General features: G+C 51.7%; 1 long non-coding RNA gene across 2 annotated transcripts; it reads left to right on the forward strand.

The window, feature by feature from the left end:
* Nucleotides 1–5542: 5542 nt before the first annotated feature.
* Nucleotides 5543–12542, forward strand: LOC132232996 (uncharacterized). Of its 2 annotated transcripts, none has more exons than XR_009452527.1 (5): nt 5543–5672; nt 6230–6403; nt 10809–10872; nt 12002–12109; nt 12353–12542. It is a non-coding gene; the product is annotated as an uncharacterized LOC132232996 (long non-coding RNA). The 2 variants fall into 2 exon arrangements; XR_009452526.1 differs by having other exon boundaries at nt 6297–6403.
* The last annotated feature ends 3995 nt before the right edge of the window (nt 12543–16537 follow it).

The raw sequence follows: 16537 nt of genomic DNA on the forward strand, positions 1-16537 counted from the left end.
TTTCAGGCACTGCCTCCTTCACCACACACCGTGGCCTTTGTGCAGCCCTCGCTCAGGTTGGCACTGTTCCCTTTCTTCTCAGGGTGGATTCTCTCTGTAATTTGGGGGTTTCTAGAGGTTATTTTTTTGTGTGTATTTTTGTTAATCCTCACCAAGGATATTTTTCCCATTGCTTTTCAGAGAGAGAGAGAGAGAGAGAGCGAGAGAGGAAGGGAGGAAAGAGGGAGAGAGAGAGAGAGGAAGGGAGGAAAGAGGGAGAGAGAGAGAGAGAGAGAGACAGAGAAACATCAACGTGAGAGAGACACATTGGGTGGGTGGGAAGGGAACCTGCAACCTGCAACCGAAGTGCATGCCTTTGACTGGGAATCAAACCGGCTACCATTCTGTTCACAGGCGGACGCTCCAACCACTGATCCACACCAGCCAGGGGGCATTCTAGAGCTCTTAAAGCACTAACTTTTATTTTCTTAGTGTTGGCAGTGAAAAATAGCACCAGGTATTTGACCCGTGGAGTCAGACCAAACCTTGGTTCAGCAACCTTGGTACTTGAATTCTGGCTAAGAAAGACTCAAGACTCAAACTATAAAAGAAAGTTTATTTATGAAGTTACAGAGGTAGATGAAGTGAGCTGTAGAAGAAATGGGCTCAGGAAACAAGTTACAGAGGCAAAAGAAGGGCCTTGGAGCTTAGGAGAGAGAGGCAAGAAAACCATGCCTGGGGGAAGGGAGAGGGGAAGGGAGAGGGTGTGATCCGTGGAGAGAGCCCAAGCCGCACTCCAGCTGACATCTTAGGGGAGGATCCCAATAGAATATTTATCAGCTTTCCCAGTGTGTCCTTTCAGGGCTGGCGCCAGGGCAGGGGTCATTAGTCAACACAGCTGGTCCTGATGTCAGCCATAGTGTCGCTTGTCGGGTTTGGCTGCTTGTCTGGGCCTGGAGCTGAAACACAACTGAGGTCTAGGTGGATTTGATGCTGGTCAGAGCCTCATTGTCCTGGGGGCCTTAATGCTGAAGGGCTATTCTCCGGCCCCCTTGTTTGTTCCCCGGCTAAGGAGGTCTAACCTGTATGGCTAGCAACATGCCAGGGGACCAAAGGTCAGGGGAGTGTCCAAACCGAATGACCAGTGATAAGCTAGGGAAGCACAGGTCACCCTGGGGGCAAGGTTCTTGTTTTACCAGTTTCTCCCATTGCTCTGCACCTGGGGCTCTCCACCCTGGTGGCTGTCTGTACCTGCCCATCATCCTTGCTCTGCTCATGCCTAGCTGCCTACAGCATTAGGATTATTTACTCAGTCTCTTTAGAGAGGTTAGCAGTTGAAGTTTTTTTAAAAAATATATTTTTATTGATTTCAGAGAGGGAAGCAGAGGGAGAGAGAAATAGAAACATTCAATGATGAGAGAGAATCGTTGATTGGCTGCCTCCTACGTGCCCCAACTGTGGTTTGAGCCCACAACCCGGGCATGTGCCCTGACCGGGACCTATGAACGGTGACTTCCTGTTTCATAGGTTGATGCTCAACCACTGAGCCATGCTGGCTGGGCTTAAAGTTTTATTTCAGATGAATTATAGCTGCCAGACTTGATCTTTTTTATTTTAAAATACTCAGGGGCAGGGAGCGTGCTGCAAAGTAAAAGACCAATCAGTCAAACTCCCATCAGTTAAAAATGATAAAATATGAAGTGGCATTCCCCTCAACTGGCCGGACCCTTCAGCCCTGCACTGCAGAGCCCCCCAGAGGCACAGTGGGAGCTGCTCACTGGAATGGCCACAGAGCACCATGCAGGCTGCAGGTGAAAGCAGTTTTTACGGGTAAAATAGGCAGGTTTAGGAAGTTTTAGGAATTAGGGATTCCATGGGGAGAACCACAAGGCTGCAAAGATGGGAGCTGCCCAAAGGTGTACATTCACAGAATAAGAGAGCAGCCAGGAGGTGTGCATTTACAGAGAAAGGGAAGGAAGCCACTCACTCAGAGAAGGAAGAGGAGGCCAAAGGGAATAGAAAAACACAAGGGAGAGAAGAGGGGAACCCCACGTGGGGTTTGAGCTCTGAAGCTGCTATTAGTGACCAATCAGGGGGGATATCAGGACACAAGGAACTGCAGCCTTTATAAACCTTAGAGAAAGGGACTTAGTGGGACTCTCTCCCCCTCCCCACGTGGGAGTCTGTGCTTGTTTCTCAATAAATTTCCACCTTTTCCTGTACCACCTTTTGTCTGTAGCTTCATTCTTTGAATCCACCTGGACAAGAACCGGGGAAGCTACCTTTGTATCCTGCCCAGTTCGATATTCAAGTTTCAAAGGTGCAACAGAAACATTTGTGGATGAAAGGAGCCTCATGCTAACCTGACAAGCTCAAGGAAGGCCTGCTAGGCCAGTGGTTGGCAAACTCATTAGTCAACAGAGCCAAATATCAACAGTACAACGACTGAAATTTCTTTTGAGAGCCAAATTTTTTAAACTAAAACTATATAGGTAGGTACATTGGTATTAACTTAATTAGGGGACTCCTAAGCTGGCCTTTGCTAAAAATGTCCTCAATCTGATTGAGGTATGTTCGCTGAGGTCGACCCCTTCCAACTCTCCCATCCACACTGGTCTTGTATACTTGTTTCGTTTATCTCCTTTGTTTTATTGACTTTTTACAGAGAGGAAGAGAGAGGGATAGAAAGTTAGAAACATCGATGAGAGAGAAACATCCATCAGCTGCCTCCTGCACACCCCCTACTGGGGATGTGCCCACAACCGAGGTACATGCCCTTGACCGCAATCTTCTATCTCCTTTCGTTCATCTATATGTCCAAAATATCTCAACATACCTTTCTCAATCCTCTACACTACATCTTCTTTCACTCCACAACATTCCCTGTATGTACGCGCCCGCACGTGGTATTTTGTGGAAGAGCCACACTCAAGGGGCCAAAGAGCTGCATGTGGCTCGGAAGCCGAGGTTTGCTGACCACTGTGCTAGGCGGTCTGGCAAACTCAGAGACCTAAAGTAACCACAAAGGATGGTCTGAAATTAAACTTTAACTAAAAGCAGTTATGGTGGGTAGCTATATCCTAGGCCGGTACCTTCATTGACAAGGTCAACCTTTACCTTAACTGAGCCCATCTGTCTCTTTGCATCTGTAATAACACATCTTGAAATGTCTGGGTAACTTGTAACTTCCCTTTTTCTGGAGCCCTTGGGGCACAACCTAATGTGCCAGGACGGACACCACAAACTCCTTCATTGTTATCATGTTAATTGATCCTGCACCCACCTAAGTACCTGTCTATCATTTTACTTTTTATCCAATCACAGGGGTTCCCCCACACACATATTTTGCTTTCTCCCACCTCTCTAGTCTATCACCAATGGATTTCATGTAACTCACCTACGTCTCATCCTTGGATTGCAATGTATAAATATAGATGTAACCTGCCATTCTCCGGAGCATTATCTCAATCTCTTGAGGTTCTGCTTCCCGGCAATTTTAGAGTTTGGCTCAAATAAACTCGCAAAAATTCTTTACAGGTTTGAATGTTTTTATGTTAACACATTCATGTACATATACTCTGGCACAACTTCATAATATAAAAAAAGTAGAAAAAAATGCCCATCTATAGGATATTAGTTCAATTAACTGAAATAATCATGCATTAAAACAGGAACTCTGGGAGACAACCAAGATGGCGGCATAGGTAAACACCTGAACTTACTGTCACGCACACCACATTAAAACTACAACTGAAAGCCAAAACGAATATCATCCAGAACTACGGGAAGGCTGGCTGAGAGGAAATTCTACAACTAGAAAGAGAAAAGCACATTGAGTCCGGTAGGAGGTGCAGAGGTGTGGAAGTGCGGAGGTACAGAGGAGGCCCACAGGAAAGGGGCTGGCAGCTGGGTACGCTGTTGTCTTTTTCAATCTGGAGGGAGATACAAGCTCCCGACTGCTCTGAACTCCAGGTCCGGGTGAGAATTTGGGGACCCAGACTCATACGGAGAGAAACTGGACTGTCTGGCATGGGGCCGGAATGTGAGGGCGGCTTTCTCACAGAGGTGCTTGCAGTGGTCATTGTTCCTGCACGGGGCAGTGGGACAAAGACCCCGGGATGTTTCCGAGGCAGAGCAGACTGGCAGCCATTGAGGTTTGCCCCACCTGGTGATTCCCTGAGACCCCGCCCCACCCAATTGACAACCCCACCCAAGCTGTGCCCAGAGGTGTTTGCATATGAATGGCCTGGCCTGTCTCCACCTAAAAACCTGGGCAGACTCAGTGAGCGCCAAAGCCCCACTGAAGCAAGTCCTGCCCCAGAAGGGTGTCTCCAGCACAGAAGTTCTCCCATTGTAGACACAACTGGTCCTCACAGCCAATTGGCCTGGAGGTCAATTCCTCCCAGTGATACCAACAGCAATCAAGGCTTAACTACAACAAGATTGTGCACACAGCCCATAAAGGGGTGTACCAAGAGTGTCCATCTCAGGTCATTGGGGAGGCTGAGCCACTGGGCCCTATAGGACACCTAGCACACAAAGCCACTCTACCAACACAGGGAAGCAGCCAAAATGTGGAGACAAAGAAACAGGTCACAAATGACAGAAATGGAGGAAAGCAAACTACTGGATATAGAGTTCAAAACCACGGTTATAAGGTTACTCAAGAATCTTCTAGAAACCTCCGAACAATATAATGAGACCCTCAAGGATATGAAAAAGGACCAATTAGAAATTAAGCATACACTGGCTGAAATAAAGAATACTATACAGCCCTAACCAGTTTGGCTCAGGGATAGAGCGTCAGCCTGGGGACTCAAGGGTCCCAGGTTCAATTCTGGTCAAGGGCATGTACCTTGGTTGTGGGCACATCCCCAGTAGGGAGTGTGCAGGAGGCAGCTGATGGATGTTTCTAACTCTCTATCCCTCTCCCTTCCTCTCTGTAAAAAAAATCAATAAAATATTAAAAAAAACAACAAAAACAAAACAAAACAGGAACTCTGTATTCTCATGGTTCTCAAGGCACATGTCAGGCAGGCTGCATGCTCAGCACGGTCAGCTGGGTAGGCAGATGCAGACACAGGGATGGTGGGTGCTGGGTGGGGGTGGGGGTGGGATGGGTAGGTGGCAGGCGGTGAGCTTGATGGTTATTTTGTCTGTGTCAGGGGCCCTCCCTGAGGGTCCTCCCTGCAGGACTTTCCCCAGGAGCCTCAGGCCCCTCCTGCTGGCCTTGCCCAGGACGCCCCTTGGCTGTTGCCCTCCCAGGCCCAAGTGTTACCTCCTCCAGAAAGTCTCCCAGGACTGAAGGCTTCTGGCTGTTGTGAGAATAAACAAGTAAGCTTTTCTGTCAAAGAACCGTTTAGGCAGCCAACATTTAGGCCCACAGGACTTACAGCTCCCCTGGGGGCCACCATCTTGGGCTCTGTCTTACCCCTCCCATCCTCTGAATTAGCCAATCACACAATAATGGGAAGCCGGGCCCTGAGCCCTGATCAATCAAGTCAGAGTTCAGAGTGAGGGGCAGGGCAGACCCCGGGTCAGGAAAAACAATGCCAACAGACTTCCCTTTCTGTGCTTTGCCCTTGATTTCCAGCTGGGAGAACACCCTTCTTTGCAGGGGTAGATGGCTTTGCTGATCCAGTTTCCAGTGTTTGCCTCATTCCTGCGACATCCTTGAGAGCATTTCTAACACTGTGAGCTTCCAAGGCAGTGGTTCTCAACCTTCTGGCCCTTTAAATACAGTCCCTCATGTTGTGACCCAACCATAAAATTATTTTCGTTGCTACTTCAAAACTGTAATGTTGCTACTGTTATGAATCGTAATGTAAATATCTGATATGCAGGGTGGTCTTAGGTGACCCCTGTGAAAGGGTCGTTCCACTGCCAAAGGTGCCGAGACCCACAGGTTGAGAACCGCTGGTCCAGGGGAAGGGCCTTTGCTAAAAAGGTTGGCTCCGGGGATTCTGAGTGCGGGATGGGGGCTGCAGACTGTGGGGCAGGGACTGGACCTGAAGCTCTGTTTGCACAACAGGCTCAGGGTCCTCTTCAAATGACTCCGAATTATGGAATCTTTGGCCTCAGTCCCCACCACCCCCTGGCACTGCCCCTACTGTGTGGGGCTTCAACTATATTTCTCCTCTACCAGCCACGAGGCAAGCCTGCCCAGGCATTGATTTTCTCCTCTGTCCCTCACCCTCAGTTGTCCTTAGTTGACTCACAAAAAGCTATGTGTTAACTGCTTTTTCTTCAGAGCAAGTGAAAGGAAAACTAAATGACTGAATCATAATCACCTCAGAAAAAAAGTCACATGATTTCAGGGAAACCACTGGGTACACACCGGGGAAGAGCAGGAAGCAAAGTCCCAAGTCTGTTTCTGGGTCAGACCAGCCAGAGCAGGAGGAGGGAGGTTGGTCTGCTTCTCAAGGTAAGAGCCGGGGACAGGCAGGGGTCCAGGTTAGGAGAGCTGCCTCACCAAGATGTGGGAGTCCAGCAGGGGGTTCGTTATCTGGAACAGGGCGGCAGGCTCAGCCTCAGGGAATGGGGGCCTCAGCCAAGGGGGGCCTAGATACAGCAGGGACATGATTTGCAGGCAGGAATCAGATTTGCCTTCTAGAAGGGGCAACTGAGGACAAAGGGTGAGAGCCAGGTTACCCGGCACCCTGGCCTTGGAATGTGTGGGGGGAGCTGGGCAGGGAGTATCAGTGGGTCAAGGACCCCAACTGTTCCTTTCTCTGTACCCAGTGGGGCCACCCCTCATCCCACTACCACCTGTCAGATGGCCACCCCCTCAGGTCCTCCCCAGATGTGTCCCATGGCAGGTTCTTATCCATGGGTCCATCTGGGAGCAGTGAGATGGGGGAGGAGGGGTGTCAGGAATTCTGAGCAGCCAAAGGAAATAGCCTGGTGGACAGGGAAGGGGGAGGGGGCTGCTGGTGAGTATCCCCATATGACCCGGGGAGCAGAGGAGAGGGGCCCAGGGCCCAGGAGCCAAGCCTGGGTTTTCTAGGTATGGGGGTACAGCTGGAGGGGCTGAAGAGGATGGGCAGGAGGTGGGGCAAAGCCTGGGCTGGTGGCCTCAGGAGTTCCCTCACAAAACAGTTTCCCAAGGTGGGTGAGGAGACAGTGTGGGAAGGCTCACCTGTCTGAAATCAAATAACGGACTCAGAGACAGAGTCTGGCGAAAGGAGACTTTTAAAACTTTCTCGAGAGCGGGTGTCCGTTGGTGCAGACTCACCTGAATTCGCTAGCACAGGCAATATTTATCCTCTTGTGTGAAAGTCCCTCCTCCAGTTCTTTGGTTGAGTGTATGGAGTTTACATTCTATCCCATAGGTTGCCTAGGTCTTATTGTCTCCTATTGTTTTTTTGTTTTGTTTTGCTTTGTTTTAATTGGCTGAGGCCTTTTCTAGTTGTCTCCAGCTCTGTTTGTGTAGGGCAGTGGTCGGTAAACTGCGGCTCGCAAGCCACATGCGGCTCTTGGCCCCTTGAGTGTGGCTCTTCCAAAAATACCACGTGCGGGCAACATACAAACCTGACTTACCCAAACTTTCCAAGGAGATGCAAGGCCATTGTTCACATTAGTGTTTGTCAGTCATTGTCATGATTTAGTTTTGTGGCTATTGTAAGGTAAATTGTAAGGAATTTAATTTTATCAATAAACTAGGGGCTTGGTGCACAAAATTTGTGCACTGGGGGGCGGTGTCCCTCAGCCCAGCCTGCCCCCCTCTTACATACTGGGAGTCCTCGGGAGATTTCTTAGTGATGTTTTAGGCCCGCTCCCTGCTCCCGTTGGGGAGTGGGCCTATGCCGCTGTCTAGCCTCCCTTTGTGGGAGGCGACTGGGCTGATCAGGGGAAGGCACCAGCCCCATCACCCCACTGCTGCAGGCACTGCCAGTCACCGCAGTCAGCAAGGTTTTTTCATCAACATGGACTCCAGTCCCTTCACCATGAAAAAATGACAACTTTCTTTAGGCATTTTCAAGATGTGTCTTTCATATAATAATAATTTCTTTATTATATTTTTTATCGTCACCTGAGGATATGTTTCCATTGATTTTTAGAGAATGTGGAAGAGAAAGGGAAAGACAGAGTGAAACATCAAAGTGAGAGGAACACTTTGATTGGTTGCCTCCTGCATGAGCCCTGACCTGGGCCCTGGCCAGGGAGGAGCCTGCAACCTAGGTACATGCCCTTGGTCAGAACTGAACCCAGACCCTGCCATCGGCAGGCCAAGGCATTATCTATTGAGCCAAACTGGCTAGGGCAGGATATGACATTTCTTAGCCCTCCAGCAGCAGACCTTCGTTTTTTTCACCAGGAGTGTGGTGAAAAACCCTAGATCACCTTTTTGGATTCTTATCACCCAAGTTTCTAAGAATATTACCAGTGGCATACAGGGAGCTTAGCCAATGATTGGTCAGAAAAGGTGTTTCCTCTGTAGTTCACACCAATCACCGGCTTGGCCCCCCTGGCCCAGGCCTGATGCCTCTGGCCCAAGCTTCAGGCCTGGGCAGGGGACCCCCATCTCCCCCCAGTCACCGGCTCTGCCCTCGCCCAGGCCTGACGCCTCGACCCCCATCACCCTCCTATCACCGATCAGCCCCTTGCCCAGGCCTGACGCCTCCGCCAGAGGTGTCAGGCCTGCACAGGGGACTCCCATCTCCCTCCCATTGCTGGCTCCACCCTCACCCAGGCCTGATGCCTCAGCCAGAGGCGTCGACCCCCATCACCCTTCAATCACCAGATCGGCCCCCCACCCAGGCCTGACGCCTCTGGCCCAGGCTTTAGGCCTGGGCAGGGGACCTCCATCTCCCTCTGATCGCTGGCTTGGCCCCCCGCCCAGGCCTGATGCCTCTTGCCAAAGTGTCAGGCCTGCGCAGGGGACCCCCATCTCCCCCCAATCACTGGCTCTGCCCCCACCCAGGCATGACGCCTTGGCCAGAGGCATCGACTTCCATCACCCTCCGATCATGGGATTGGCCCCTTGCCCAGGCCTGACGCCTCCACCAGAGGTGTCAGGCCTGGGCAGGGGACCCCCATCTTCCCCCCCGCCCCCCGATCACCGGCTTCTGGGTGGCTTCTGGAGCTTCTGGGGCTGGCCTGTGGCCAGATCGGATCCAATCACAGGCAGCAGGCAGGCGGCTTCTGGGGTCGCACATGGGGGCCTGGATGGCAGCTCTCGTGCTGGCAGCTGCGCTGTCCCACCCTGCCTGCAGTATGCAAATTATCCGCCATCTTTGTTGGCGGTTAATTTTCATATTGTGCTCATTAGTGAATGGGAGGAGTAGCGAAGGTATGGTCAATTTCCATGTTTGTCTAGTATTAGATAGGATAATATCGTTATTAAGTATGATATCAAGTTTTATTCAACATACCTATAGTTTAACTAAGACTTAAAACTTTAAAGTTTATTAAGTTAATTTTAGGAAACGTTGTGGAGTGAAAGAAGATGTAGTGTTGAGAGTTGAGAAAGGTATGTTGAGATGGTTTGGACATATAGAGAGGATGAACGAAAGGAGATAGATGAAACAAGTATACAAGACGAGTGTGGATGGGAGAGTTGGAAGGGGTCGACCTCGGCGAACATACCTCAATCAGATTGAGGATTTTTTTTTTAAATTTTATTTATTTTTATTTTTAGTAAATCTTTATTGTTCAGATTATTACATTTGGCTTGGGGGGGGGGTGGGTCGCACGGGATCAACAGAGCGGGTGGAGGGAGCAGTTATGGCTGCTCTCAGTCCTGTCCCCAGAGGCTCTGCCTCTCAGAGTCCCAGCAACTGCTGCAAACCTCGGAGAGAAAGCTGCCCTCACCTTCCGACTGATGCCAGACAGTCCCGCTTCTCCCGTTTGAGTCTGGGTCCCTAGAGACTCGCCCAGAACTGGAGCTCAGAATCTGAGATTCCCTCCCGATTAAAACGACAACCACGCCCTCAGCTACCAGCCCACTCCGTGCGTACCTCCGCACCTTTGTATTTTCCACGCTGCGCCTCCTCTAAGTCTCGTATGCTGTTCTCTTTCCTTCTAGTTGAAGAATTTCCCCTCAGCCAGTCTTCCTGTGGTTCTGGGCGATGTCTGTTCCATCTTTTAGTTGTATTTGTGAAGTGGTTGTTTGAGGCAGCTAACTCCGGTGTTTACCTATGCCGCCATCTTGGTTTTTTCTAGATTGAGGACATTTTTAGCAAAGGCCAGCTTAGTAGTACCCTAATTAAGTTAATAACAATGTACCTACCTATTTAGTTTAAGTTTAAAAAATTTGGCTCTCAAAAGAAATTTCAATCGTTGTACTGTTGATATTTGGCTCTGTTGACTAATGAGTTTGCTGACGACTGGTCTAGGGAATCTTCATGGAAAATGTGCTACCAGCCATGTGCACAGCTCTCATAATCTCTCCCCTGCCACATCCTGCTTGCTCAGGGAAAACTCAGTAACTGACTGGCTACAGGCTGTTTCTTTTCTATGAAGATGAATCATAGAGGCACATCTCCTACAACAGGAAGCCCCAGGCTGGCTAGGGAGCTCAGAGGCAATGGGGGATGGCGTGGGGAGGGGGTAGGTGAGCTCTTCCCTTAGGCCTACAGAGGAGACTCCTGAGCCCAAGGCAAAGCCAGGCCCTGGGACTCCACAGAGTAGGTCCCCATCCTTCTACCCTCAGAGAATGGGCCTGGCTCCAGGGCCACTAACCCTCAGGTCTCTTGTTGTCCAGGTGATCCCCTCAGGGCAGGATCCCTGTGAGGTTGGGACCTGGCTTCCGCCATGGAGGAGCAGATCCCAGAGGCCCTAGGGGGATTGGAGTGTGTGGGAAGGTGACTTGGGTGTTCTTCCCACAGGTGTGAGCTCTGATTTTTTGAGACGGTGATGGAAAGAAAAAGTGCTGAATTAGCCCTCTTTCTGGTAAGATTCAGCCAGGCCTGGCCATGCCCAGCTAGCAGTTACTGGGACAAAAACAGGACTCTGGTCATTTCCCCCAGGACAACTCGGGGCCTATAAGAGGGCCCACTGCTTCTCCCTGGGCTAAGACCCCAAGGCACATGGGGTGGGAGATCTCAAGCAACAGGCCAGGAGTTTTCAGAGGACCCAGGTAATAGGGGCAGAAACAGAATACTGGGGGCCAACTAAAATTGTAATAAGTATTAATCATGCTCTGTTAACTGTGATTGTTTTGTTCTGATTAAAGAAGGCACATTCTGACCTGGCTGGGAGCTCACCTGGAAATGCAGCCCATCATCCCCACCAGGGAGCTGCTTGTTATCATGGAAAGATTAACAGCCTAGTTGTAGAAACCAGAGCCTGGAGCCCTTTCCATATTGCCAGCCCTTTGAAGACCCCCAGCCTTTGCATATGCTCAGGCCTTTGGAAATGTCCAGCCTGTATGACCTGTAAACTGCCCACTTGGCATATTCTTGCCTACTTCCCCATGTAATCTTTGTCCTTCTACCCAATATAAGCAGCTGGCTTACGGTGGGGTGCAGAGCAGATGTTTGTGGATGACCTGCTGCTCACCAACGCTGCCAGCAGTATTGGAATAAATGCTCTGCTGAATTGGCTCAGGGAGTGACAGCAGCACAGACCCCCTGATTGTCTGGTTACACAGGGACCCCTCAGCCTCCATCCCCTGCTGGGCAGTCAGAAAGGCCACATCCCCCAGAGCCTGAAGTACCCTCTACCGTGTGCCCAGCTCACCCTGTGAGCAGCTCCACTGGCCACTTGCTTTCTCCCTCCAGCCCAGGGGGTGGAGAGTGCCATCCCCATGACCTATGAGGTGGCAGCGCCCAGAGGGCCAAGGGCCATCCTGAGGCCACCAGTTGCTCACTACAGAGGGTGGAGCAGAGCCAGCATCTGCCTTGAAGCCCATTCTTCCCACTCAGCTCAGTGGATGGGGCCATTTTAAGTGTTCCTCTTGCCTCTGGTTCCACCCATTCTGTCACCCGGAACCCTGCGCCCCTTAGTCCCCTCATTGTCTCTATCCTGCGGGGTGAGCCTGGGGTCACAGGTCACCCTTCACCTTTCTTCCTCCACATAGGGAACAAGTGGTCTGAAAATATTGGCAAATGGGCCCTCTGCGCTTGTGCTAGCCATGGGCGTCGTGGCAGTAGGAATCGTAGGAATCAGTGTCTTCTGCTGGAATAAGGTCAGAGCAAGACTGGGATTAGCATCTGGGGAGGTCTGGGGCTGGCTGGGGGTGGGGGTGGGGGCTGTGTATGAGTAAGAGGGAGGGCTGGGGATGGTTTTAAGGAGGCACAGTTCAGATCTGAGAAGGTAGTGGGGCCCTCCATTGGCCTGGAGGTCTGGCAGCCCCTCCAAACTGACTGCCCATACCCTCCTCCCATTGCCAGCTCCGGGCCCTGTCTGACACGCCCACCTTCTCTTTCAGGCCAGCAAAAACAAGACCTATAAAATGCATTGACAGGAATCCTTTCCAATCTCCTGGCCAGAAGGAGAAGGCTCCACCTTCCTGGGGAATGTGTGAAGCAACATGCTATACACAGCTTATATTTTGATTATGAACAAAGTCAACTTTTGAGCAAAATAAAAATTAATTAAATACACATTGATTGAGTGCATACTGTGTGCCTGACTCTTCCAGAACCAGACTCTTTACCCCAGGATTCTGGGTCCTTTGAGACCCAGCCCTGGGGCCTCCCCACACCCAATCAGCCCCACCTGGCCCTTCCCCAGGGCTGCCTGACCTGATTCATCCTTCAGACCCAGGGCGGCTGGCTCTTCTGGGGCCTCCTCGGGGCCCGAAAAGGGAAAGTCACCTCTGTTTCTCCTCTACAACACTCACAGTCCAGACCAGCTGTGGGATTTCCCCACCAAGCTGTTTCCAGTCTCTGTGGACACCGACTTTGTTTCCTCTGATTTAACTCAATTCTGACGCCAACAGGAGTTATTGAAGGCCCTATATATAGGTTAAGGGTTCAGTCCCACCAATCTGCCCCAACCTCAGATGCCAATCCCAGATAATGGGTCCCAGGCTACCCACACATTTCTTTCCAGGGATTCCCACGACTTCTCCTTGGGTAGAATAATTTGCTAGAAGTGCTCACAGAACCCAGGAAAACAATTCACTTATTAGATCATTGGTTTATTATAAATGACTAGATGCCTGTTGCACCAAGAGGTTCGTGCAATAGACCTTCCCTTCCCTTGGCTGCTGGCACCAGTTTTCCTCTGGCACCTGGGACCCAGGCCTTCGCTCTGGCTGGGCTCCTGCCAGAGCCTCCCAGGCCCCATCTGTCAGGCCTCTCGGCTCCGCCCATCCTGGGGCTGTGAACCCCATGGCTCCACCAATCCTGGGGGCTCCGCCGATCCCGGGTCCGTGAGGCCTCGCGGTTCCACCTATCCTCGGGCTGTGAGGCCTCCGCCAATCCCAGGTTGGTGGAGGCCTTGTGGTTCCGCCCATCCCAGGGCTGTGAGGCCTCCCGGCTCCGCCAATCCCGGGCAGGGAGGCCTCGCTGCTTAGCCGCTTCAGGGTGTTTGGCTTCGCTCCACCGCTTGGAGCCTACAATGCAAATTAACCACCATCTTTGTTGGCATTTAATTTGCATATCGCCCTGAATAGCCAATGGGAAGCGTGTCGGAGGTACGGTTAATTACCCTATTTTTCTTTTTTTAGATTAGATATGACCCAGGACCTGGTTGGGTGGCTCAGTTGGTTGGAGCTTCACTCCATGCATGAAAAGGCTGAGGGTTCAAATCCCAGTCAGGGCACATACGTAGGTTGTGAGTTCCACCCCTGGTTGGGGTGCATATGGGAATTAACCAATCAATGTAAGTGATTCTCACATTGATGTTTCTCTCTCTCTCTTCTTCTCTCTCTAAAATCAATAAAAACATATCCTTGGGTGAGGATTACAAAAAACAAAATGGTGAGAGAAATGTACAGGGCAAGGTATGGGGGAAGGGACAAGGAGCTTCCATGCCTGCCGGGGTCCAACCCCAGCAGGTCCAGGGGTCCCCAAAGGTGTGGACGGAGTCGACGAAGAAGGAATGACACGGAGACAGTGTTCAGTTGATCAGCAGCCTAGCCAGGATCTCTAGCCAGGATCTCCAGCCAAGTTCTGGTCTGGCTCTCCAGAGAGGTTCTGCTTCGGATCTCCAGCCAGGTTCTGTGGCCATGTTCCCTCGCTAGGTTCTCCAGCCAGGTTCTGTCCAGGTTCTCCAGCCAGATTCTGTAGCCATGTTCCCTCACTAGGTTCTCCAGCCAGGTTCGGTCACCAGATTCTAGTCAGGTTCTCTTGCCATATTTCTGTAGTCAGGTTCTCTCCAGGATCTTTTGCCATGTTCTCTCCAGCGAAGTTCTTCTGTCTGTAGGTTCTGTGTAGGTTCTGTCTTCTTGGCTCTCTTCTAAGTTCTGTCTCCTAAGTTCTGTGTTCTGAATTCTGTCTCTTGCTGTCTTGTTACATCTGTATTTATACCAGTTGATTCAATCCTATCAATCTCTATTACAAAGGTTAGGGCGTTTCTTATCTCCATTCCAGGGAGTAAAGATTACGTAGCTTAAGCATGATTGTTTGTAGTTAAAGTGATTAACTACCCGCCTGGCACTTAGTTAAGGAGTTTCATCCCCTCCCTTACTTCAGGGAAAAATCCCTATCTGGGAAACAACCTTTCTCAGAGACCTTGGTTAAAACACATAGTGCCAAGAAGGTGAGCAAACATATTAAGAACAGTATGCCATATATGCCAGGACCCTTGAAACAGCAAGGATGGACCGGCTCCCGGCACATGCCCCCTATAGACACGCCACCCTTCCAGCACCTCCACATGTTCACCAACCTGGATGCTCTCCAGATCCTGTAGTTCAAGGATGTTAATGGCAGCTTCAACACATAGTCACTATCAACCCTGAAGAATGGGGTTGAAAGTTCCATATATATATATATACTAATAAAAGAGAAACATGCAAATTTGTGTCACTCCGCTACCCTTCCCATTGGCTAATCAGGACGATATGCAAATTAACTGCCAGCCAAGATGGCGGCCGGCAGCCAGGCAGCTGATGCGAACAGGGAGACTTGCTTGCTTCAGTGACGGAGGACTCCAACGTTCCCCGCCTGACTTGCCGGCCTCTCAGCTGCAACTCTAAGAAACTATGTTGCAAATATAGAAGCTAAACAAAACCCCAGAAACCTGCTTTACTCAGCCGGGCTTCAGCCAGCCAGACCGCAACATTGTATCAAATACAGAAGGTAAACAAAGGGCAGAAACCTGCTTTCAGCAGCTAAGGCCTCAGAGCTAGAGCTGGCCCAGAATAAAAAAAGAAAAAAGAAAAAAAGGAGCAGTTGGGAGCTTCAGTCATCTGCCAGCCTGAAAATGGCCCTCAGCCACTCAGCCAGACTGGCCAGGCACCCCAGTGGGGACCCCCACCTTGATCCAGGACACCCTTCAGGGCAAACCAGCCAGCCCCCACCCGTGCACCAGGCCTCTATTCTATATAGTAAAAGGGTAATATGCCTCCTGGCACCGGGATCAGCGTGACAGGGGGCAGCGCCCAAACCCGCTGATCAGCCCTGCTCTGTGCCTGATAGGGGGGAGCTCCCCAACCCCCTGATCGCCCTGCGGCTCTGTGTGTGACAGGGTGCAGCGCCCCAACCCCCTGATCAGCCCTGCTCTGTGGGTGATAGAGGGCGGCGCCCCAACCCCCACCACAGGCCCTGCTCTGTGTGTGACGGGGTAGAGCCATAACCTCCCCATCGGTCCTGCCCTGAGTGTGACAGTGGCGGCGCCCCAACCCCCTGATTGGCCCTGCTCTGTGGATGACAGGGTGCGGCTCCCCAACTCCCCCCCACCAACGGGCCCTGCTCTGTGTGTGACGGGGTAGAGCCATAACCTCCCCATCGGCCCTGCCCTGAGTGTGACAGTGGCGGTGCCCCAACCCCCTGATTGGCCCTGCTCTGTGGATGACAGGGTGCGGCTCCCCAACTCCCCCCCACCAATGGGCCCTGCTCTGTGTGTGACGGAGTAGAGCCATAACCTCCCCATCGGCCCTGCCCTGAGTGTGACAGTGGCGGTGCCCCAACCCCCTGATCGGCCCTGCTCTGTGGGTGATAGAGGGCAGCGCCCCAACCCCCTGATCCTCTCTGCTCTGTGTGTGACAGGGGGTGGTGCCCCAACCCCCTGATGGTCCCTGCTCTGTGAGTGACAGGGGGGAGCTCCCCAACCCCCTGATCGACCCTGCTCTGTGTGTGACAGGGTATAGAGCCCCAACCCCCCTGATGGGCCCTACTCTGTGCGTGACAGGGGGCAGCGCCCCAACCCCCTGTGCGCTGCAACTTCGCTATCGACCCTGCCTTGAGTGTGACAGGGGGCAGTGCCCCAACCCCCCAATCAGCCGTACCCTGAGTGTGACTAGGGGTGGCATCGCAACCTCCTGATCAGCCCTGCTCTGTGCATGACAGGGGGCGGTGCCCCAACTCCCCAATCGGCCCTGCTCTGAGCCCGACCAGGGGCTGCACCTAGGGATTGGGCCTGCCCTCTGCCACCTGGGAGCAGGCCTAAGCCAGCAGGTCATTATCTCCTGAGGGGTCCCAGACTGCGAGAAGGCACAGGCCGG

Source organism: Myotis daubentonii, chromosome 4 (genome assembly GCF_963259705.1).
Source record: "Myotis daubentonii chromosome 4, mMyoDau2.1, whole genome shotgun sequence".
Taxonomy (NCBI): Eukaryota; Metazoa; Chordata; class Mammalia; order Chiroptera; family Vespertilionidae; genus Myotis; species Myotis daubentonii.